The sequence below is a fragment of the Anser brachyrhynchus genome (genome assembly GCF_964034855.1).
Source record: "Anser brachyrhynchus genome assembly, chromosome: 4".
NCBI lineage: Eukaryota > Metazoa > Chordata > Aves > Anseriformes > Anatidae > Anser > Anser brachyrhynchus.
The window spans coordinates 36,248,111-36,271,096 of record NC_137698.1 but is presented as its reverse complement, the minus strand read 5'-3'; the positions used below and the strand labels follow the sequence as shown (position 1 = coordinate 36,271,096).

Below are 22,986 nucleotides of genomic sequence, written 5' to 3'. Positions count from 1 at the left end.
TAAGAACTCATTGCCTTTGGATTACTAATTAAATGCTAATTTACTCACACCGACTCACTGAATTCCTCAGTCCAATCACTCTTTCTCTTCACATTCTCTTATTCAGCAGTGAGCCCAGCTCCTGTGCTTGTCATAGTTCTTCTAACACCATGTTTGCAGCCATGCTCAGAATGAAAGAATTTTTCATTGCTTAAAAAGAAGCTCGCTATGTCTATCGCAGTTTCATAGCCACTTTAAACTGGCTGAAGCCAACAACGCTATTAAAAAGATAAGTTTTGCCCTTTCTTCCACCTCGGCCCTGCCCCTGTACAGGCTCAGCACAAGGTTTTGGACAACCACACTGTGAACAAATCAGGGAACTGATTCAAATTAAAAATGAACTTGGGCCCTTGGAAAAACATTTGTTTTTCCCAGCCAGATCAGTTCCCTAGGCCTGTTCAGTTTGCAGCTGCACCAGCAATTGTGCCAGCACAAAGGGGGTGGGTGACATGGGGTTAGGGATGAGCAGCAGTTGTGCAGGAGGAAGGGGGGGGACTGTTTTACTGCTGACTTGTGCAGCCAAAAGTGACACTGAACTCTGGCAATGTGAGTTAGACTTGCCCCAGTTCAGAAAAATTGAAAAGAGGTTTCTGAATTCCTCAAGATTTATATTAAGTACCATTTATGTGGGGAATGAAAATGAGGCACAATACCTTTTTAAGTTTTTAATCTCTATATAGAAAGGGCTTATTATTTTGTCACAAAATATTAACAAAACATGGAAGTAAAAGGCTGCATTTAGATGCAATATATGTGATTTTGTTAGTCTTCCAATGGTGTAATTTAGTTGTCTCCTCTTTGGGTATAAAGGAGATAGATCTCTGTCTCCAGAGAGTTACCACTGTTCACCAAGCCTTCATCCATCACCACGATCCAGTCCCAGCCCACAGCTGCTTTAGCCTATGGGCAATGGTGTAGCAAGCTGTGACACACAGCTGCTCGCAGAGCACCAGTTTTTAGTGCAGCGGTCATACGGTGCAACCAAGTGAATCTACCTTCAAAAGTTTCTAAACAACCCCAGGCAAGACCCAAAGGGAAAATTTCCCTCTCTAGAACAGCACAATCCTGGTGCAGCAGAGCAGGCAGCAGAACTGTGCTTGGTGGCAGTATGCGATTTGCTGGCAGAACTGAGCAACCCAATATTCCTCCCTTCTTCACCAGTAACATAATATTGCTGGAGCAAAGTCCTTACATCAGAGCCTACAGAGAAAAACACCAATAAAGGAGATAAGGGAGCGCCCTGCTTAGTACTTTTTCTCAGCCCAAACCTTTTGGATTCATAACTTTTAATAAGGATCTTGGCAGCTTTAGCCAGCTACATTAATCTTAGGCAAGTAATGAATTTTGGTCTGAATCCCATCATCTCAAGGGTGGAAAAGATGAATGACTGCTCAATCTGATCAAAGACTTCTCTGGCATTTTTAGACAGATTTACAGCAGAAGCTTTATTTAATGCAACAGAGGAAAATACATATAATAATCTTGGAAATTATCAGCTCCACATTTATTCTATATAAATCCCACTTAATTGTGGTAGGCAGTTTAGGAAGAACTTCTAAGTTAGAGTGAAATGAGTTCTTTGTTTATTTGCATATGTGAGCGAGTCAGGAAGCAAAGGTAGGTCCCAAGCAGACTTTTGACTCTACAGGGACAAACTCATGAAGGGTTCATTTTAGTAGATGGCTGGACACACTGAAGAAGGCATATAGAAAACCCTCAGAACTTCCATCTTCAAGGCCTTTATAGCTTACTTCCTTTAGGTTTGTGTGCAACCTACACAGTGCCAGCTCAAAGCTTCTCTTCAGGGTAAGCGAAGTTGAATCTTGATGCTCGAGGATGTGGTAAGCTCAACCTCTGGCACAGAACAGCTGCTGAGGCACCGTGCTCCTTCTCTCCCCCTGCCCCAGCTGCCTGCAGGTGCCAGTAGAGCGCTCAGCGGGGAAAAGGGGGGAGAGGAGGGCCACTGTGTCCTCTTTAATGGGGACAGGACGTCAGGTGAGCAGCTCAGCGGCTGCCATCATTCCGATGCCCCGTTCAGTTGGCCTATGGATGGCCACAGTTCATCCACGCTATGTGCACCATACCACTCCTGCTGCTGTGCAGGGATGAAATACCCTGGCCCAGCTCGGACCCAAGCACCTTTCTCGGCAATGGGAATCAGCTGCCAACTCTGTGCTACCAGGGCTAGCCAGTGCCTTGTACCCAAAGGGGTTTGGAAAACTGTACTGAGCTGTTTGCAGTTATGATGACCTCTTAAAAATACTTCCTACCTTCTCCCACATGCTGTCTTCTGCCTGAGGCATCTTTCCCAAACTGATCTGTGTAACTGCTGAACAGTCTGCATATCCACTTTTAATAATGCTGTGGTGGGAGGCTTGTTTAATACCTCACCTATTTAAAGAAGAAAAGCCGTGGAGGACAGAGGCTGATAAGTATTGTTTTTACCAGCCAGCCCAGGAAAGAAGGAAATTATGAAATCAAGTATCCTTAGAAAGCCATTATTCTTCCTGACAGAACTCCCCTCCTCTCAGAAAATACTGCTCATATTTTCCCATGCTAGGGCAACACTGTAATGGCTAAAAAGAAAATCACTCTAGTGATTTTAATGTAAATAATAAGTTACATGTTTGATACAATTTAATTAGCCACGAAGCTCTAGTTTCTGGCACAAACCTGGTGAACATAAAGGTGAAGCAAAGTTACTGTGTTTGGTGCTAAACTGTCTCCAGAAGGCACTCGCTAGCCCTGGAACCCCTGTGAATAAGCAAGATGAAACATATGCTGCCTGGCTGAGGTTAACGAGAAATACTAAATTATAATCTGCATATAAACTCTGATTTTAGAGGATGATTGAAAGCTAATAGTGGAGGTAGCAGTTGTCATCATAGTATTTCTTAAATATTTGTTATGTGATGTAATAGAATAAAAATATGTGATATAATGAGTGTCTTAGCACTGTGCCTTCTAATAAGCTGTTTTTGAGAGGCATATTTTAAAGCTGATTAGGCAGGTGCTTGCTGAGATTTTAAAAAGTGTCTAAGAGACTAATGTTGCCTTTGAAAATCTTATTAGAAGTTTATCTGCATAAGTGCCCCAATTCCACTGAAGTTCAGGCTTATGAGCCTTATAACTGATGGTTTCATTTGATTTTACACCTGATCTGATGAAAAGTCAGACTGTTTCCAAAAAAAACTGTTCGTCTCCTTCATTGCTCCTAGCCCCATGTCATGTTTTCTTGCAGCAGACTGAACACTAATGTCATTGCACAGTAGGATATGAAAAAAAGAAATAATGTCCTCTGTAACATCTTCAGGTAGCACAATTATCCGGCCCAATGCAGAGGAGGATCACTGTTGTAGGAGAAGCATCAAGCTGTATTCCTGGCTATATGTGCCCTTCCGGTCTCTACTTTCCATTTTCCTCATGTTATTCAGAAAGGCTAGTTAGATTCTAGTGATGTTTAATTAGGGCGTATTAAAAGTAGCTGATGGAGATGGAGGTGCTGAATGTGCAGAATCCAGGTAAGAAAGACACTTGTTGATACTACTCATACAGAGTAAGGGGTTTGGACAGTCACCTGTGAGTTGCACGTCTTAAAGCAGGCAGCAGACTTGCAGTTTTGACTTGGTTGTGTACAAAGGCAGCCCTGCCAGGAATGGCACGCTGTTTCTGCTTATTCTCAGGTCTTCTCTCACAACTGATCAAGCCAGCTCTGACCAACCCTCTGACCAACCCTGTCCAGAACAGCCGTTCAGGTTATTAAACATCAGCAAAAGGCCACACTGGGCTATTTTGTTGCCCTTTATAGGTATAGGAGCATATTAATGCGATCCTCCCCAAGCCTCAGTCTAAGCAGAAAATAATTTAATTCTCTCATACCGAAGTGAACCAACCAGTCAACCCTAACAACAACAAAAGAGGTAAAAATGCGGTTCTAACAAGACACCTGACAAACTGCAGTGCTTCCCTAATTATCGTCTTGTCATATCTGCTTAGTGTGAACCATGCACTGAATAGATGCTCGGAGCCTGCTGCCCATCCCAGGCCTTCTCCACGTATTTCTCCGTGTGAAACTGGAGCGCTGAGGTGCTGCCAAGCTCTTGGGGCAGTCACTACTGCTGCACCTGGACACCTGGCCCTGATTTCAGTACAAAAAGAGTAACAGCCTCTTGTTTCTTCTGTGCATTGCTTGGAAATGTCTTCATTACACTGATAATATCTCGGTTACATTGTGCTCCTCCTGACCTTGGGCAAGCCATTTCAAATCTGTTTCTTTGGACTCCTCACACACCTGGGAGGATGGATGTGCCAAGCCTGGACTGCTGTTGTTCCTGTAATCTGCAGGGTCTCAGTCTCGCTGTGCTTTAAAATGAGGTTAATGCCGTACAAAGGGCTTCCTATGCACACGAAAACGTACTGGTGTAGGTATAGATGTGATTATGCCAGTACAGATGTATCATGCGTGATCTTTTTTCATGTAGAAAAGTCTTCCACTTCATGCTTCGCATCTCCTTCCAGAAATGACGGCTGGGTGAAAGCCAAGGTATTTGTTAAAAAAAAAAAAAAAAGTTTCAATTCACTCATACGTGTGCTGTGCTCATCTGAGTACAGATTCCTATAGCCACAGTTGGTAGTGAAGCTCACCTTTCCTCGAGCAGGCTCCAAATGTTCAACTGGACTCACTTCAGAGCAGATGCGTGCTAATTCAGAGTTTGGCTCCATTTCAGAGGGCCGCAGGGGTGAGACCTCGTTCCCCTACACCTAATCACACAAGAAGCCTCACGCACCTTCACGGGTTTCCTCATAGACGTTAGGAGTAACTGCAAAAGCACGCAGAGCCAGGATGAGGCCCCCACGTACAGCACCTCGGGGTGAAGCGGTGTGTTACTGGAAGGTGTCGCTAACTCACCTTCAGCATTAAACACGGACTGAGCAGGGGCTAAGGGAGTGAATCCCTTGCGAGAACCAGAGGCAGGCCGAAACCTCGGGCAAGCAGCGTGCTGCCAATTACTCCAGCTAATTGCCAGCCTGCCGGTGCTCGCCCTTCTCCTCGAAGCCCAGCCGCAGCCCGCGGGCTCCCGGCCGCCCCGCGGGGCGAGGGGCCGAGCCGGCCCGGCCCAGCCCGGGGGCGGTCACTGGGAGAGGATCCCTTTTGCCGGTCCGTCCGTCCGTCTATCTGTCCGTCCGTCCGAGCGGAGGCTGGGCGGCTCCGACCGCCTGACGCCAGCCAGGCCGGCTCAGCCCCGGCGCGGAGGCAGGGCGAGCGCGGGGCTGCCCGGCGGCGGCGCAGCGAGCGGGGAGCCCCCGCCCGGCCCGACCCGGCCCGGCCCCCTTCTTCTCCTCAGCCGCCAACAACTTGGCGGCCCCGAGCCTCAGCGGGCGGCTGCGCTCTCCTCGTCCTCCGTCCTTCCTCCCCGCGGGGGTCCCCGGGCAGGGCGAGGGGCCGCGGCGAGGCCCCGGGGAAGCGGCTCGGTGCCCTCTCCTCGCCGGCATGATGGCGGCCCTCCCCGCCGGGGCGCGGGCTCCAAGTTTCTGGGTAGGTGCCGCCGCCGCGGGCTGGGAGGGACGGGAGGGAAGGGGACCCCAACCCCGGCCCCGACCCTATCCCCGGTCCCCCTCGGGACAGGGCAGGCTCCTGCCTTTGTGTTTTGCGGGGAAAAAGCCCTGGGGCTCGGACGGACCGCGGCTGGCCCGCCTCGCCGTCCTTCTTCCCTGCCGTCCTTTCTTCACGCGGCCCCCTCCCCTCTTTTTCTTCCTTTTTTTTTTTTTTTTTCCTCTTTCTAATTAACGTTTAAAATGAAAAATCTCTGCTCGGAGGTCAAGGAAAGTTCACTTTTTTTTTTTTTTTTTGTCCTCCTCCGTGTTTGGATGCCCGAGATTTTCCCCTCCTCCGTCTCGTTTCTTCATGTACTCGGGCTGTACAGCCGAGTCCTCTTATCCTGAATACAGCTCCCTGAGGCTGCTGGAAACGTCCTGGTGTGGAAACACTCAGTCATGCATTCAAAAAATGGGCCAAATCCTGATTTTTTTTTAATTTTTGTTCTTTATCAACTGAAGTCAGTGGGAGTTGTGACTGAGGAAGGACTGCTGTGCTTGCTCTTTTGTTAGTAGATCAATCTGAAGAAGATATGGGGTCTGACCTTATACTTTGCTTTTCCGGTATACAAATGATCTTTAAGAATAAGCTGTAATTGTTATTTTGGTGTATTTTAGGAAAAAAAATGGTGTTCGCTGCATGTAAAACAAGGTATCGGCTTTATTTGGGGAAGGAGAGGTATTGTTGGATCGAGGTGGGGAGGAGTGCAAGTAGATGTGTATTCCAGATACAAGCAAATGGAAAAGATCGCTGCCGTGAAACATGGCATTGTTTAATGGATGTCAGCGCTTAAAGATACCGCATCCCGAAACTAATGTGTTGAGAGAATAGCTCTGCTTCACACGTGTCATAACTCATACCTCACATCTCTTTTGCACAGAGGAGAGTAGTCAAAAAGAGAAAACTTTGATTCATTTTTTTTCCCCCAATAGTTCTGCGTGTTTTTAAGCAGCACTCGAGAATAAGACTAAAAGCTGCAGCTAACCCAGCCCACAGAGACTGCTTCTCTCCCCAGGCGTGTGGCACATTCTGCTGGTCCTCCTGTGGCCGTCTGCACCTTGTCCTGTCAAACAATAGGAGCAAATCATGTGAGGGAACTTGGGGTGTCAACATTGACTTTATTTTTTTCTTTTAATTGTCTGTAATTGCTCGGCTGAATTACAGGAGATTAGTTTGTTAGTTGCAACTGATTAATGTTCATTTTATTTTTCCACTGAATCGGAGAGCTGTGCTGTGAAGCTTATTAGCGGTTCCCGTTGGATTTCAGTGTGAGTTTGGAGCGCTCGCTTCTTCGCTGTGACTGGGAGATCATCAGTATGACGGTGAAAGCTCTCTAGCCCTTTTTGGAGTTCTTGCCCAGGTCAGAGGGACCAAATCCTTGCAGCTTACTTCAGACTGTAAGTAGGAGCTTGAGAGAAATTTCCCTTGAGTTGGGTGATCCAGAAGCCTTCCACAGCTAGTGGAGAGGATCAGTTCCAGGCATGATCAGGTTACCCTAAGGGTAGGGATTTGTCCTTGCTTCAGTTTTGGCCCCATCAACCGCTAGGTATGTAATCAAATACATTTTTTCCTTCTCTGTCCTGTTCAGCTTTCCTTTTTGTCTACCCTTGAAGATGCGATGATCCGGTACGTTTGAGAAAAGTGACTGAATAAGCAGATGGAGATGTTTCTGTTTCTGGATAAATATTAAGTATCAAATCAGATGTTTGAAAGCTGATGAGTTTAGTTTTGGTGTTCCTCTGTAGTCTGAACACAAAGTAAGGAGTTGAATGTACACAAGAGTAATACAAAGGTTCAGAAAAGTATTTACTGTGTTTTAGAGTACTGGCAATATATTTGGATTAAGTTGTGAGTTACATTGCTTGGTATAAAGATTTAAATTTCAAAAATGAAGGGGTTGTGACTTTTTTTTAAATTGAAGCATGAATGCGCTGTATATCACATATGGCCAGTGGTGTGCTCTGTGAAGTCCAAGCTGTGTGTGTAAAATAAAAGCTTATTTGAGTAGTCTTACCAAGCCTAATGGAGGCATCATCTCAGCTTTATAAATAATGTAAGTTGTGTATAATGTGGAGTCCCCAGAGACTGCAGAGAAAGCATCATTACCAGCCTTTTCAACCTGCTGGAGATCTTAAATTGATTTACAGCACTGAACTGGTGCAAAATGATACATCAGGATGACACGGGGTCAACCTGTAAAAGTCTATGATGTGAGCCCGTTAGTTCAGTCATCATAATTAAACCGTATTATGAGGGCAGCAAAGCAAGTGTCTGTGACACGTCCCATTGTGCTTCAGATATGGGTGGTTTAAGAATCAAATACAGAGAGCACCATGTTTATTATTGAAGTTATGCAAAGAGTAGCTGAAATTAAAGCTTGTGGTGCTGTGAAGAATAAATACTGAACCAATTTAGGCTGACTCTTCACCTCTTTCTTGTAGTCATTAGCAACTGAAATAGATGAAGGCATGTGCAGCGTGGAGGTGTGTGTGTGGAGAAGTGATCGTGAGTGAACGTCTCTGAATTTTATATATTCTTTCTCTAGTCTCAAAACCAACTAGACTTTACCTGCAGACTGCAGACAGATAGCAAATAGACAAACAGGCAAAAAAGCTAACTTTTTTTTCTTGTATTTTTGTCGTACTAGATGCTTTAACTGCCTGTGGAAACATTCTTGCAGATCCGAGTTCTTTTATAAGACATAGTAGCTTAGTCATAACTTGAACTATATGACCAAACTTATTTTAGAACAGAGACTGTAATTTTGAGTATGGGTTGGCATAGATCACTCTACTTTTCTTAGTGGAGGCAACTGCAAGCTTCAGATTCATGTTTCTGCTCTAAATAGCTTAAAGTAGTGTGCCACAGACAGTAAAATGTTTAATGTATTACATATTACACATCTTATGTCTTGCCACTTCTGCTGATAAAATCACTATGAAGTGTTTTGGGGAAAATCCTGCTAAAGCTCCTTTTCTTTTTTCCAGGAGTCAGTGTGGTAGTTGGAGATTTGAGGGTTTTGGATGTGTTAGTAATTAAACCAACTTTTCATACCTGAGTTGGTGTGAACTCTGCTCTACATCTCTTGAGCTTCTCCCCTCCAAGAAAGAAACATATCTTATTTTTACTTGCTGATTTTTACTCGGGGGTAACTAGAAAGCTAATTTTGAGAGAAGCAAAGAAAAGTCACTAGTGGCGAAATAGCTGTTAGCGTTCATCTTCAGTTACATCGCAACAAGATGTGCTTTAGCTGAGATGCTTTCTGAGCAGTCAGTAAAAGAACTGAAACTCGCATTTGGGTGCAGTGTCTTCTAACATGTGAGGATGGAGCTCTCTTCTGCTGTGTCAGTGCAGGTGAATTAATGGAGTGACCTGACTGAAAACAAGGCCATACAAATCTGTGAAAAAGAAAATTGGATTTCATGAAATGCTTTATGGTTAATGAAGTGGTTCTACTGATGATTTATTTTTTCGATCTTTTTTTTTTTTAATTTGTGGCTTAGGTTTTGATGACAGGCTCAGTTGTGCTTGCAGAGCAGGGAAAAGTCTACTCTCTCCTCAAAAAAAGTTGTTTCCCTCTGGTATCTACAGGCTATTATTGTTCCACAGGCCTTACATTTATTCAAAAAACAGAATGTGTACAAGTCTTAATAAAGAAGATACACAGTTCCTAGAAATTTACCTTTGAAGTTTCTTTAACAGAAAAGTTGCATTTAAACAATAAGCACCAATTTGGCAAGCGTAGCCTGAAATGCTTGCGATTTAAAGGCTCGTCTACACAGGCATCTTATGCTGCTCCATCCATTTTGCACCAGCTGCAATGGTGTAACTTCAGAACAGCATAGAGGATTTTCATGTTAGTGTTTTTTGCTTGGGATGGGAATTAAGTTATTTTAAAGTGGTACTTTCTTAAAAATTGATAGAGCTGCATCCACACAGACTGCTATATAACAACTATTTCCATGAGAATGTGGCTGTTCTTCAAGATTGCAAACAACAAGGGAAAATGTTAGATTAGGCCTTTTGTGAAGGCCTTTGCAGTGGGTGGGTTCAGGGGTGATGAGAAGGACACTCTGAGCTGTTAATGGCTGCCACAAAGATCTCTATCCTCCTCCCGAGAACAAACGTTAATTTGCATTAGAGAAGCTTTTTTGTTTTGTGTGTATTTGAATGGGGGTGTCTTTGTTTTTTAACGGGATAGAGAAGTCAAACATTTCATAAAACAAACAGGCTAATTTCAAGGAATGCAAAATATTTTCCAGAATGAAGCCAGGTTGTGCAGGATCTGTTCCCACTTCAGCTTTTTGCCTGCATGTGTTGGCTTTGGAAGTGTCTCCTTGCTGAATAGGAGCAAAGCTGGAGCACGCTACTTCAAATTAGATAGGGTGAGGTAAAGTGTTCGGCACACATAACACTGAGCTCTACCCAGTTGTGTAGACAGGTCAATTTTTATTATTATTTTTCCTTCTGTGGAAGGAGGGACTTGCCAATGCGGAGAACTTCACCAGTACAGCAATTCTGGACACCTGCACAACGTGGTCATGCTGATATAACCCTGTAGTTGGTCTGGGCCAATGTCACTTTTATTTTGATATAGGCTACCCACATGGGAATGCGATGTTAAAATAGATGTCGCCCATCTTTCTCTTTTTGTCTTCCCCCACCCTTTTGCCTAGCATGCAGAGGAAAGGTCTGGAGTACGAGGAGGAAGACAAATTATTTTTAAACATGCCTTTATATAAGTTATTATATTTAGGCACTGTTCAAAGCAGTGTCATCCAAAGGCAACTATTATGTTGACTTGGCATGTAGGCAAATCATTAATGTGGTTCACCAGTGATTTTTTTGAAACATTATTTCATATTTCTGTGCTTATAAAGGGAACTTTTCCCAACATGGCAACAGATAAGACTGTCTAAATAGCACTTAATGGTATTCAGAAGTATTTAACTTGGAAGTTTTTGTCATTAGAAGCATTAAAATGCCAATCCACATCAAAGTGAAATGTGACTATCAATCCAGTATTGGATAACTTGGAAATCAGATATCCATGATTTTATTTTTTTACAGTGTTAGAGACAGACAGTGTTAGTGCTATAGACAGAACCTTGAGTGTCTTCGTTCTCCTCGCTTCTGTGTCCAGAAGCTTCTGTACCCATGGGTGTAAGAGGCATGTGTGCCTAACAGCTTCAGCTGGTGGACCTTATTTCAGTGTGAAGAGATCTTGTTAGAGGGGAAACTGAAAATGTATCATTTTAATATGTATTTTGTGCAAGAGTTGAAGTTGGATTTCAGGATTTACCACGTTACAGAGTTTCTTCTGCAGCAGTTACAAGACTGTTTAAAAACTTGTCCAGGTAGGCAACAAGAAAAAAACCACACATATATGCACACAGAGCTAACACTTGACACTTATGCAGCAGCTCAAAAAGGGTTTTATGAATTTAAAGAAACCTTTATGTTCAGATTCCTTAGGTCGTGCAGTGACCATAGTTGATAATACTTTTGCTTGCTTTTCTTCCTCTGTTTGTTCATATTGGGAATTAGCATTTTATTGTTTTGTGTTTTCATGAAGCACTAATTTACTGGGAAAATTTTTCTGATAAATCACTTCTGACTTCTGGTTTCAAGTGTTTTAAGGGATTGCCAATAATAGCAGCATTCTGTCTGGTGTAACGTGCTGAAACCAGGACACGACTCTTAAAGACTCCTTATTCTTACTGTGGCATATATATGGGATTATTCACACTTGATAGGTGTGCTCTATTTGCATGTGCACATATCAGTGCCTAAAATAAAATGCACTGCTGTTGGAAGTTAAATGATTTGGACCAGATAAAGGTAGAGTAAACCAATATAAAGTTGAGTAGAGTCTGCTAATTTACTAAGGTGTGTGCATATAATAACTATTTGAATATAAATACTTAAAAGCTGCTTAAACACTTAAAAGCATAAAATTATTGGAATTTTGGTTGAAGATGAAGTAAATATCTGGGGAATCAAGTTGCAACAAACTGTGGCTTTCACTGAAATGTGTTTCTGAGGGTGATAGAAGGAGGAAACATCTGCTGCTTGGTCAGATACTGTTAACGCATTGCATATTTGACTATACTAGCAATGTATTTCACCTTTGTATCTGTTAGGTTTCCTTTGAATATTAATATGGAAAGAATTAATGCAATGCACTTGCTGGCTTGCGTTTATTTTAGTAGTAGGGAGTTTCATTCAGCTGACATGTTGAGGAACAAAATAGGTGGCTTTTAACTAGTTATATTTCCTGAGGCAGTGGAAAGAGGACTCTCAAAACTTTTCTCCAAGACACATATGGAAGGGGAAGGGTTAGTGTGGAAGCGAAAGCAAGTCCATCTGGAACTGACATCTCCTGCTGTTTCACTTGATAACTTCTTTAAGGTTACAAACATAGTTTAATTTTTTGTGGTGTCCCTGTAAATTACACAGTGGATAGCAAGAGTGTGAGAAGGTTGTTTTTTCTTAAAGTCTTTGTTCTTTTCTTTCTAGCCCTCCCAAGACATTGCAAAACAAACTCTTTTGAGTGTTCCTGTGGGACGAAATGTTGGCAGAACACCTCTGCTTGCTCTTGGCCAGTTGTCTTTTTTTTCAAGGGTTTCTGAGCTGTGTTGTATGAAACAAGAAAGCTACTTCAAAGTCAGGATGCTAGCCCCAGTTTAAGAGTATAGGTTCTGCTCACAGGTTTGGAAAGGTTACTGAAATATGATCATTAATAAAACAGTTCTGTTTCTTGAAGGGTCTTTCTCTTGATATCTAAGTACTCTGTTGTGTAATTTGACGTATTTTTACCACTGTTGTGGTTTCCTTTGGGGAAAGCAGCTTTGGTTGGGATTTAAACTTAGCTATGAGTTATCTCACTTCTCTTCTTCTGTTGCCCTTACTCCACGTATTAAAATAAGACAGCCCATCTTAGCTCTGCAGGTAGCTTGGGAGGTGAACACATGGACATGACAAGGGTTGGGCATGGTTGCTGAAGATATCAGGTGCTATAGCAATGGGTATGGTTTGGGACCCTCTGCAGGTCAGTACATTTCAGTAGTGCACAGACAGTGAAAGAAGTGGTGGAAGAGTGGCTTCTAACCAGAGCTGTGTTAAACAAGGGCGACAGGACGAATGACTGGCATTTTAATGGAACAGAGCCATATGTGAAGCAAACTTCAAGGGTACAAGGAGCAAAGTAAGGATGAGTGAGGCAACTCACAAGACTTCTAGATGCTTTGAAAATATTTCAAATGTCTAAAATTTGGGGGGGGATATTGTTGTTAATATTTTTCTGTGCTTTGCATTCTAGTGTATCTGGTTTGTATTTGAAATTCTTAAAAGAAGTACAGTGAGGTCACAGGGCATTTTAAATAGAACTTGAAGTGGTCAAAATCAGGGAAGCAAGTGATCTGATTGTGATTTTGATCATAATTCATGAAAGCCCGTCCTTCGTGGAATTCTGACCAAATCTGCTATCCTCTGTTGAAATGTATGACTTTTGATTAACAGTACTGAATCCACTGAGTTTGTCTTCCTGGTGAATGCCATATTACTTTAAAAGCCAGGTCTCTTGTGACTCTGACTGTGCAAAGCAAATGATGCTCTGTCCCTACCCCTACCTAATAGGCACTTGATGTGGTTTTTGTATTTGCACTGAAGCAAGAAGGCTTCTGTCTAATTTTCCCGAACTAATTGTTTTTTGTTTTTATGCACGTAGACCAAAGTATTGTTGTTTTCAAATGATTATTAGGTGGGTTTGTTTTGAAAACTTATTTATTCCAGTTGTCTTACAACGTTATTTTTTTTTGTAAGAACAGCTATGAAAGAGGTTTTGAAATGTCTTGCCTAGACCTTCTTCTAGACTTGATAGCACATACATGATGACTTCAGGGATTGCTAAGTGCATGAAGTGATTACATTAGTTTAATTTCACATGTGTAGTCCTTCAGGAATCTCAGACATCTAAGATGGGTGCTTTCCTGCACAGAGAGGGAAGAGGGAGGTGGAATAAAATCAAGTGGCATCATTGCGGTCCCTCCATCAGTCTCCAAAGTTCAGGACCAGAGTTTGGTCTCCCTTCACACAGTCTCTTGGTCATTGCTCTTGCCGTCAGACGCTTTTGTTTTTTCATCACTGAGACGACTAGGAGATGGATAAACTGGGAGTTGGTTGTGTCTTTGTCTCTGTTTTGTTCATTACCTGGTGAATGCAGTGAAGAACTATACTGTTTCAAAAAGGTGTGAATTTTGATCTTGCTGGCTATCTAGGGAAACCTGCCTATATATATAGGTTGCCATCTCAGCTATTACAGTTTCCTGTTCTGTTTTTGCCCACTGCTGGCTTTGCAGTCTGGCATATTTAATAATAGGCCTTTTATTTTAGCCATGCAAGTGTCAGTGTTAAGTGCATCCACTTGGGTGTAGTAGCCAAAGGAAAACTTTGTCCATATTAACTTAAAAACTTGAGATAACTTAATTATAGCTTCTGTAACATGTGGTATTAGATTTCATCTGGGAAACATTCTATAAATACTCTCAGCTAAAAACGCTGTAGCGCGGGGTTTTTTTGGACAGATGGGTATGAAATCACTTTTCTTTTTTCTTAAGCTTGCTTGAAGTGCTTGCTAGAGCCTTTGGTTGTTCAGAACCAGCTGGGGCAGAGCTTTTTGCTCTGGGAATGAGACAGGGTTGTGCAAATGAGCTGTATGCTGCAGAGACTGAAGTACTTGTGTTGGAGCTAACACTAAATCTTTGTCCCAGATATTGTTTAAAATTAGGGAGGTGGCAGTTCCCTGAGAAGGAAAGGACTCTTAACAGCTCAGGTCCTCTCAGACCAGGCCACAGATTTCTTTGCTGGGGGACTTTGGTGCTCATCCTGCTCTGAGCTGATTGCACTGCTCTGCAGAAAACTTTCTGTGGTTGTTCCAGGTTAGGAAGGTGAATGGGCTGACAGACTGTAAGCAGAGCATGGAATTATGTTGGACTACCAAAGCTGGAGTAAGGAAATGAAGGGAGACTTTTTTTCGTTTTGGGTGGGAACAAGCTGTCTGAGCTGCTCATCTGCTTGTGGACCTGTGACCTTGCTGGCCAAAGGCAGCTGTTGGAGGTAGCCAGTTGTAAACGAGTACTGTAGTACTCCCAGATGAAGATTTCCTTAAAATGCTTGCCAAGGAAAGGTCTAATTTACATTTTTTTTTCCCAGATACTTATGTTGGTGATTAGCATGGTGAGGTTAGGCTGCCAACAGTTACGTCAGTCACAAAGCCCCAGTGTAGTTATATAGGCAGCAAAATGACAGTGATTAATGATGTAGCTTATTTTATGGGGGGTGAGGGAGGATGGATGGGGAGGAACACTTAAACAAGCTTTTCTGGTCAAGTGCTGTTTTGCTGCTATAAACTGCAAGCTATATTGGAAGTGTTTTTCTAGTTTAATGTAACTGCATGAGCAGAACATCCTGTATAAGATAGGACAAATGTTCTTTTTCTCACGGGGAAAAGGATGTCCTCCAAGTTTAACTTCATGGTAGTAGAAACTTTTTTCCCCCTCTTTACAGTATGAAATAATGTGAAACAACCGGCAGAGCATGTACTGGTAATGTCTTTTTTTTTTTTCTTTCTTCCAGAAAACATCACCTAACATAACTGGCATAAATACTCCAAGGGCTATTTACTAAGGTTTCCTGGCTAACTATTCCCTTTGCCCTTGCCCACACTAGTTTATTAGCTATAACTCGTGACCACATGCAGTGTATCTTCTGGAGTCTGTGAAGTGGGAGCAGGCAAGTAGGTAAAGGTGGATGTCAGAGTCCTCCTGGTGATACCTCCACCTAAGCATTTTCTTTTATTGAAGGAATTACTGAAAGCGTAGGACTGTAAATGTGTGTCCTCATCTGCCTGATGTGAAGACATGCCTGTGTGCCATCATGCGTGCCTCAGAGCCAGCTGGAGAGCTTCCTGTGCTTATTTTGGCTGAAAAGAGTTGATGAATGCTTGTGTGTACCACTCTGATCCTAGACTAGAGAGTGGTCGTTTTGGGAGAGGCGGAAAGTGGGCAGGTTAGATGGAAGTGGGAGGTTTAAATAACTTAGACTTCGTGTGCATTGCTGCAGTTTGGAGGAGATACTGAGGGAAACTTCCAGGACGTTCATCAGAGTGCACATCTGCTTAGTAGATATCAATCAGTCTGACATGCCTCGTGAAGAAGATTCCAGTGAAGTTATTGCTGATCACACTGGTCTGACTGCTGCTTGTCCCCACATCTCCATCCCAGGACCAGGTATTGGCGATAGATATGGTACTGGCTTTTAGCACGAGTAGCATTGTCACTGAGGCCAGCGTCCGTGCTACTTTGGGAAATAGGCCTAGTGCCCATGCAGTGCTCATCCTGCTTGCAAGGAGAGGAGATGACACTGAGCTGACTCAACCACACTGTGTGAATAATATGCCTTCCTGGCTGTGGTGGTCCTTCCAGAAATTCAGCAAGTGACCCCCTGCTTCTCTCTCCACTTTACTCCTGTGTGTGCACAGGAGGGAGGAATTTCAGCACCTACACTGTAGGAGCTGAGACTGGGGAGTGCTGGTGGCAAGCTGCTTTCACTGAACTTCAATAAACACAGTTCTTCATTTCTGACTGTAGGCAGGTTTCCATCACACCTTTGCCTAGCTTCTTGCCTCTCCCTACTTGGGACACAGGAGTCCTCAGCCTTACAGGCCAGCCAGAAGCCTGGGTTGTTTGAGTCTAAAGTTTTGTTATCAGGAGAACCTGGAGTCCTGGTTTCAGCCACAGAATTAAAGGCATCTAGATTCTCAGCTTAGAGACAAGGAATGTGAAATTATTTTGTGCTCTTTTTGCTCACTGGCATTTAGCCTAGAAATAAGTAGTCTTGGAGAGCTGCAAGTCCTGCAAATTCATCCTGGTGTTTCTTTGCAACTTATTTGGGGGTTGGAGTTCTCCTGTCCTCTGTACTGGGACAGCCACAACTGTTTATTCAGTAGCAGGCAGCAATGGAAAGCTTGGGAAGCATTGTGCCAGGTTTTTAGCTAGTTTGCTGCTGACCGCAGAGGGCATGTGTTGGTCAGGAAATGCTGTGTTTTGGTGTCTGAGCTGTAAGGGTGCAGTGCTTCAGTTCTGCAAAGCCCCAAGTGTGTAACTTTAAGCTTGTCTTAGAAAATGGTGGTGGAATGAGTAAGTTCCCTGAATTCTGTATGCAGAACTGTATAGGCTCTGTTAATTAAAAAAAAAAAAAAACCACCTCTCAGATAAGAAAAGGATATTGAGTGATTCTTTATATGTGGCTTGATTCCTCTTCCAAAGTCATAAAAAGCTTGCAGATAACCAGGGGCCCAGATAGACAGATAACAACCGTTTTCGCTTGTTGTAAAACTTCCGTATTCCCAGTAAGCAGTGTAGGAGGCTATCTCCCACTTCCTTTCGAGTTGTGCAGTTGGCGAGTGCTGTATGAACCATCAGTTCCTATCTGTGGGCTGAAGCCTTTGTTCAAAATCCTCCAAAGCCTTGATCTCAGGAATAGGAGAAAACAGTTTGACGTGAGATTCTGCAGATGTTCTGACTCGGGGCTGTGACGTGGTTTTGCTTCATTCTGCAGCCTTTTGGACCTCTTTGAATCTTCAAACACGGGTGCGCCCTCATTTTGTGCTTTTAGAAGGGGGAAGATGTGTCTGAGAGTAAAGGATCTGTGCATCTCGTTCCCTGCCGGCAGTAGTTGGAGGCCCTGTGGTTGGCTGAGATCGATGCAGTAGCGCTGGCACGTGCTCCAGTCTTGGTCGTGGTGCCTTGCCCTCCAGATCCTTGCTGAAAACTGTCTTTCTTCGTCTATTTACCTCTGCACTACCTTTGCAAGTTTTGTTCTCCATTTGTAAGTGGGAGAACCGGAGGCTTTAAGCAAGGAAGCGGCTTGCCCAAAGGAAATAGGATTTGTCTTCTGAGCACCAGCCCAGCACTGTGTGTGACGGTGCTCATCCCGCTGGTGAGGTTTTACAGGCTTAGGGATGCCAGGAAGAAAACATCACTGATAACAAATTAACAGTCAGTTGTCTTCTTGGCATAAAAATGCTCTTAAGCATGGAGCCTTTAGATTTCATCATTGGCCTACCTGTCACCAGTGAGGCTGTTGACCCAGTTGGCAACCATGGTGGTGCATGATCCGCTCTGTGCCAGGTGTGCCTGCTACTTTGGTTTAGAGTAACAGACCACATAAATGCCTTGATAGTTGTGTGTCAGTGACTTTATTCTTCCACCAGTATAGTTTTTAATGTTGGTGGGAGCATAGCCCATGTTGAGGTGTTAGTGGTGTGTAGTTGAAGGCAGTTCAAGGTTTTGGCGTGGACAAGCTCAAACGTATAACTCATGTGCTGGTAAAGGCCTCCCTCGGTCTCGATCTGTGGTGTGTTTTAAATGGGCATCAAAAACTTCCTGACCTGATCTCAGGTGAATCTCTAAATGCGTATTTACCTGCAGATCTTAACAATTCTCGTTTCCTTCTGTAATAGCTAAAGAGACATTTCTAAACGCTGTGATCTTGGCCTCTTCCATTTGCCAAGGGCCTGGCAGGTTCGGGAGGCTTGGCAGATACGGAGCAAGTGCCAGGGAGTGTTTGCGGCCCGGTGTTGGGCTGCTGCTCACCGCCTCTTCTGGGGACCAGGGATGGGAGGAATTGGTGTTGTTGAAGGTCCGGTCCCAGTTTTCAGAGGGCTGCTAACGGCAAGCAGTAATTAAACAGTGCTTCACTGGAGGGTGGAAATCTGGCAGATCTGCTTGTTTGTTTCTGGGCTGTGTAAACTTGGCTTGTGAAGCTGTATCATCATTAAACACTTTCTCTGTCCAGAATGACAGTCGTGAATTGCAAGACGGTTTGTGAAACTGGATATGGACCTTTCACTCTGCATCTTGTTGTTTCAAAGAGATGCTGAAGATAGTGCTTTGAAGACCATCTAAAGGCAAAAAATACTTCCATCGATTTTGCAAATCAGGCAAGAAGGAGGAAAACTAGAGGAATCCTTTTTTTAAAAGTAAAGTGTGCATCTAAAGAAGTGTGTACTTCATACATCGTGAAGAAGTCTTCAGTAGTGGCAATCCAGAGAGGCCATTCTTATTTCAAGTGTATAAATGGTGGGTGGGGGATTAATCTGTGAAAAGAATTACTTATTTTCATGACCTTTTTTTTTCTTGGTTTAATTTTCATCAGCCTATTCTTTACTGAGGCTTGACCTAATAACACTTTCATTAATGAATAAGTAACTTTTCCTTCTCAGTTTTTGTTGCCTCTTTCATTGGTGAAACATTCTGCTTTAAAGCTGAGGATTTGGAGCTGTAATTTAACATCTTTACTTAATCTCTGATGAATGAGGTCTGGGTCACAGTCTTTAGAAGTGGTTTAATGCAGCTGATGTAACTGTATCAGTGCATGCTCTTGGTAAAATGAATCATTTGTTGGAGCACTGGCTTGTATAAGCTGAGCATAACTGGATTGCATTTGGTGTGGTTCCCTCCTTAAAAATACTCCGTTGTAGAGCTACTCTAGATGAGGCGACAGCCTGTCGTGACTCCATGCAGTCTGTGCCATCCTGTAAAGACAAAACATCTTGCGTTTTATGGGCTTTACTCAAAAATTCTGAAAACTGGGTGCTGATGGGCATTTTTCAAAGATTTTTGCTTTATGTTGCAAATGTATGTTTTAACTACTCTTCAAAAACACACAAAGCCACCCTGAAAGTGACATGTCAGTAAATTTTCCCCATCTCACCTGTGAAGGAAGTTCCTCCTGCCCTACCCTGATGAATTGGAGGGAAGTGCTTTTTTCAGCTGATAAAAAGAAATAAAATTCCATGCCCTTCCCAAAGGAGGAATTCAACAATTGGACAAGTGGCGTGGGACCATGTGTCGGTTTGTAAAAGGATATAGTTTGTAAAGATGTTTCCTTTGATGCCTGTGATGAATATGGATGTGTTTCCGTTGGAGAGGGTTTTGATTAAATTATGCAATTAGAGCTGACCAGACAGATCTAAATATAGGAAGAGGTTTCAGTTATCCTGCCTTTGTGTGTAGTAACACACCCACACAGATGTGTGTTTGTTATTGTTGTAAACAACACCTGTTTTCTGAAGACAGTTCAAAAAGTCAGGAAAGGGAATGCTCTTTGTGGAAAAAGGGAGTTGTACTAAAGTTTTATGATGAAAGGGAAGGGAAGCTATTTTCCACGGCTTTCTGACTCTTTAGTGAAGGACTTCTAACGTAGATGGCTGGGCTGGTAATGGCATCTTTATGGATACACCATGTTCACAGAGCTGTAGGCAGTGGTCCAAACGGGGCTACAGGCTGTTTGGCATTTTCGAGACATTGCTTGTGACATCTTCTGATGCTGACTTGAGTTCCTCACCTTCTCCTGTCCTCTTGCACACTTAAGGTGGCTAGGGGGGATGATGTGGTATGTACAAGCAATGTGGATAAATTTGCCCATAGATGCACAATAAGATACTCACTGTGATGATGAATACTTACTGCGACTAGTAATTCATTTTATCTTATCACAATTATTTGTTTCAATATTTTTTTCTTTTGAATATTGGGCTTCACTTGAAGATTTCTTTAAGTGGCCTTTTGCTTGGAAAGAGTATAGAAAATGAAGTCGTCTCCCCCTTTACAGCATTAAAAAAAAAAAAAACCACAAAACAACCTCATGAACACCATTCTGTCACGGTTTGTGGTTCACAGCATTGTATTCATCTTACGAGTTATTTGAATGAAGCTCATAGCTTTGTAATCCTGTATGTGCCAGAACTTTAACTGAATAATCAAATCACAGTTCCTTCCTGACTTAAGTTAAAATATTAACTTGCGGTTTTAGAGATAATCTATGATAACACATCTGAGTCAGTCCAGCTGCTTGCCGACACCAGAAGGGGTTTCTCCACACCTGGGTGTATAGTTTGGTGCATCCCACTTGTACGAGCCCTCCTGTGCACTGGGCTTATCCGGCTTCCACTCCAAGTTATTTGGCAAACTTGGTGTTAGTTTTTTTTTAATCTGTAGTCTTGGCAAGATGAAGCAGTGCAAAGAGAAGACCAGCTGATGTTAAAGGAAGAGACAGATGGCAGTTTGTGGCTTCATGGAGTCTCTGAATACAGGAGTAAGTAAAATTCAACAGTGCAAACTAGGAGTTTGCCATTGTTTTTTTAAAACTTGGTTAAAGCTCCATGGCTTGAGGATTTGATGATTGTTTAAGAGGCTGTACATGTTAGTGTTTCTTGTAAACAGGGAGGAGTTGTGCTCTAATTAGGGTGTAGATAAGCTTCTTGCAAGACGTGTTGTTCCAATTTGTTTTCCAGAGTACAATTTTTAAATGTCAGAACAGTTACAGAGAACAGTATCTGGCATTGAGAAAAGCTGCTCTTAATGAAAAAGGGGGGAGCAAATTTAATCTATGATGCATCTGTTAAAATTGGGAACATGTATTTGCTGTGTCACTTCTCACAATTACGTGTTTATTTACAAAGTCTCTTAAGCCATTTTAGTTGGTTTATAACACAGTATTCAGTTTCTAATGCATACAGAAATGGAGCATTTTCTCTGGAGAAGCAGTAGTGAAGTTACCTTAAGTCTTTCAAATGTAGGAACCAGAAGCTGAGTTGGTAGGAGAATGCAGGAAAGTGTACCTTTTGGTTGGTGGTAGAAACCAGCCAGAGGCTGCGTGTGTGGTTTGAACCGTGGTGATCATTGGCAAGGAGCTGGCAGATGCTGATGGTATCAGGTTTATTTCATCATGCTCTGGAGTAACTGAGCACTGGGGGGTTTGTCATTTGGGTTGCTGTCATGTGCGCCCCCCTCCACCCCAGTACATAAAGCATCTCTTGGGCTCGCTTCCTCATTTTGAGTGAGCGGTGGATCTGCTCTTTGGTGCTTGGGTGACGTTCAGAACTCCATCAGTCTGACTTGGCTTGTTGAATGAGGGAGAAGTTGTGCAAGTCCTTCTAAAGGCAAACACTATTGATAGCCATATGCTCTGTTGAGAACTGCTAGATGCTTCTTGCAAGAAGCTGGCACTTCACAAACCCCCTTACAAGCTGCTGTACTAAGTGGTGCAGGTAGGTGTCTACAGGGATTTTCTCTGGGCCAAAAAATGGCATAATGGAGACTTTCTTGAAAGGATAATCAGTCCCTCATTCAGATATAGTGAGCAGTTAGTTGTCCTAGTCCTCTTTATGGGCATGGTGCTTCGGTCTCAGGAACCAAGACAGAGGCTGCCTTACGGGACAGGCTCAAAGTATCTTGCTGGCCCTTGCTGGATGTCTAATACAGTGCCAGGAAAACAGCCTGTGCAGTATGTTGAAGTATTTTCAACACCAGTATTGAAGTGCTTCTTACTCAAATGCTTGATACATGTAGGTATGTATCACATACTGACACCTGTATCAGTACAATGCAGAGCAGAAATTAACGTGTGATTGCGTTTTTAAATTTTTTGTTTTTCATGCCAAGAATACATCCAAAAGAGTTAACTTTCTTTCTTGGTTCTCATTATCCTTTTCAGAAATGCAAGGAAAGCCAAGTTAGGTTCTGTGTGAACTCTCTAATGAGTTTTACAGCAGTTTGAAATGAAACTTGCTTTCTTTTTGCATGTGTATTGTAATGCTCTTGAAGCTTTTACCAGGTTTCCGTGCATTTTTTCAAGATGAACCAGATCTGATCTTCTGCCATAAGAAAGTGCAAAGAAAGAAGTCTTTGATTAAAAACAGAGTAATTCAGCAGAAGACTTCAGACTTCTTGTTTTACAAGTCACATTGCATGAAGAAGGAAATCAAAACTTTTTGCTGCTTTCTCCAAGGATAAGGAGCCAGAGGAAGCTGGTGCACAAATGGTGTAACACATTCTAGCATTACAGATGTTTGGACTGCATACTTTTTAGTAATACGTGGAAATAGCTTTTGCTGGGAGTAAAGTGACAGCTCTCTGGCTTCTATGCCAAAATTTGATATTTTTTCTTCTGGACCTTTTATTTTTAAAAAAAAAAGTTGTACTGAGAAGAAACATGAATTGCTGAAAAGTTATCTTTCAGAGAAGGTAAATGACTAAATATTTTTTAAGAAGCAAATTAAAATTTGCTTGTTATTTCTTTATGTTGTCAATACCTAATGGACCCTTAGAGGAGGCATGCTGAATAAAATAAGATAAATTGAATTTTAAGAATGTAGTCAAAGAATAGACAGCTTTCTCTGTTAACAATTACGTAGATTCTCTTCCCTGTGGTTCCCGCCCCTTTTTATGTCTAACTGTTCTGGGCATATATTAAAAATACATAATAGGATCCTTTCTACCTGCATC

The 22,986-nt window shown here is 42.7% G+C and overlaps 1 protein-coding gene and 1 long non-coding RNA gene across 7 annotated transcripts in view; one reads left to right on the top strand and one right to left on the bottom strand.

Annotated features, from left to right (window-relative positions):
- SMAD1 (SMAD family member 1) overlaps positions 1 to 22,986 on the top strand; it is a 103,703-nt gene that overhangs the window by 50,829 nt on the left and 29,888 nt on the right. For 2 of the 6 annotated variants that reach the window (XM_080588675.1, XM_080588674.1), the window contains exon 1: positions 6,865 to 7,032. The exons of 1 other annotated variant lie outside the window; for it this stretch is intronic. The gene's annotated coding sequence lies outside the window, so the exon portion shown is untranslated. Of the gene's footprint in view, positions 1 to 5,295; positions 5,576 to 6,864; positions 7,033 to 7,223; positions 22,726 to 22,986 lie in introns of those variants that run through there. 3 more of the 6 variants (XM_080588672.1, XM_080588671.1, XM_080588673.1) reach the window with 3 other exon arrangements.
- On the bottom strand, positions 1,169 to 5,116 carry LOC308193723. The gene is made up of 2 exons (XR_013949875.1): positions 4,684 to 5,116; positions 1,169 to 4,566 (listed from the first exon to the last, which is right to left on the bottom strand). It is a non-coding gene; the product is annotated as an uncharacterized lncRNA (long non-coding RNA).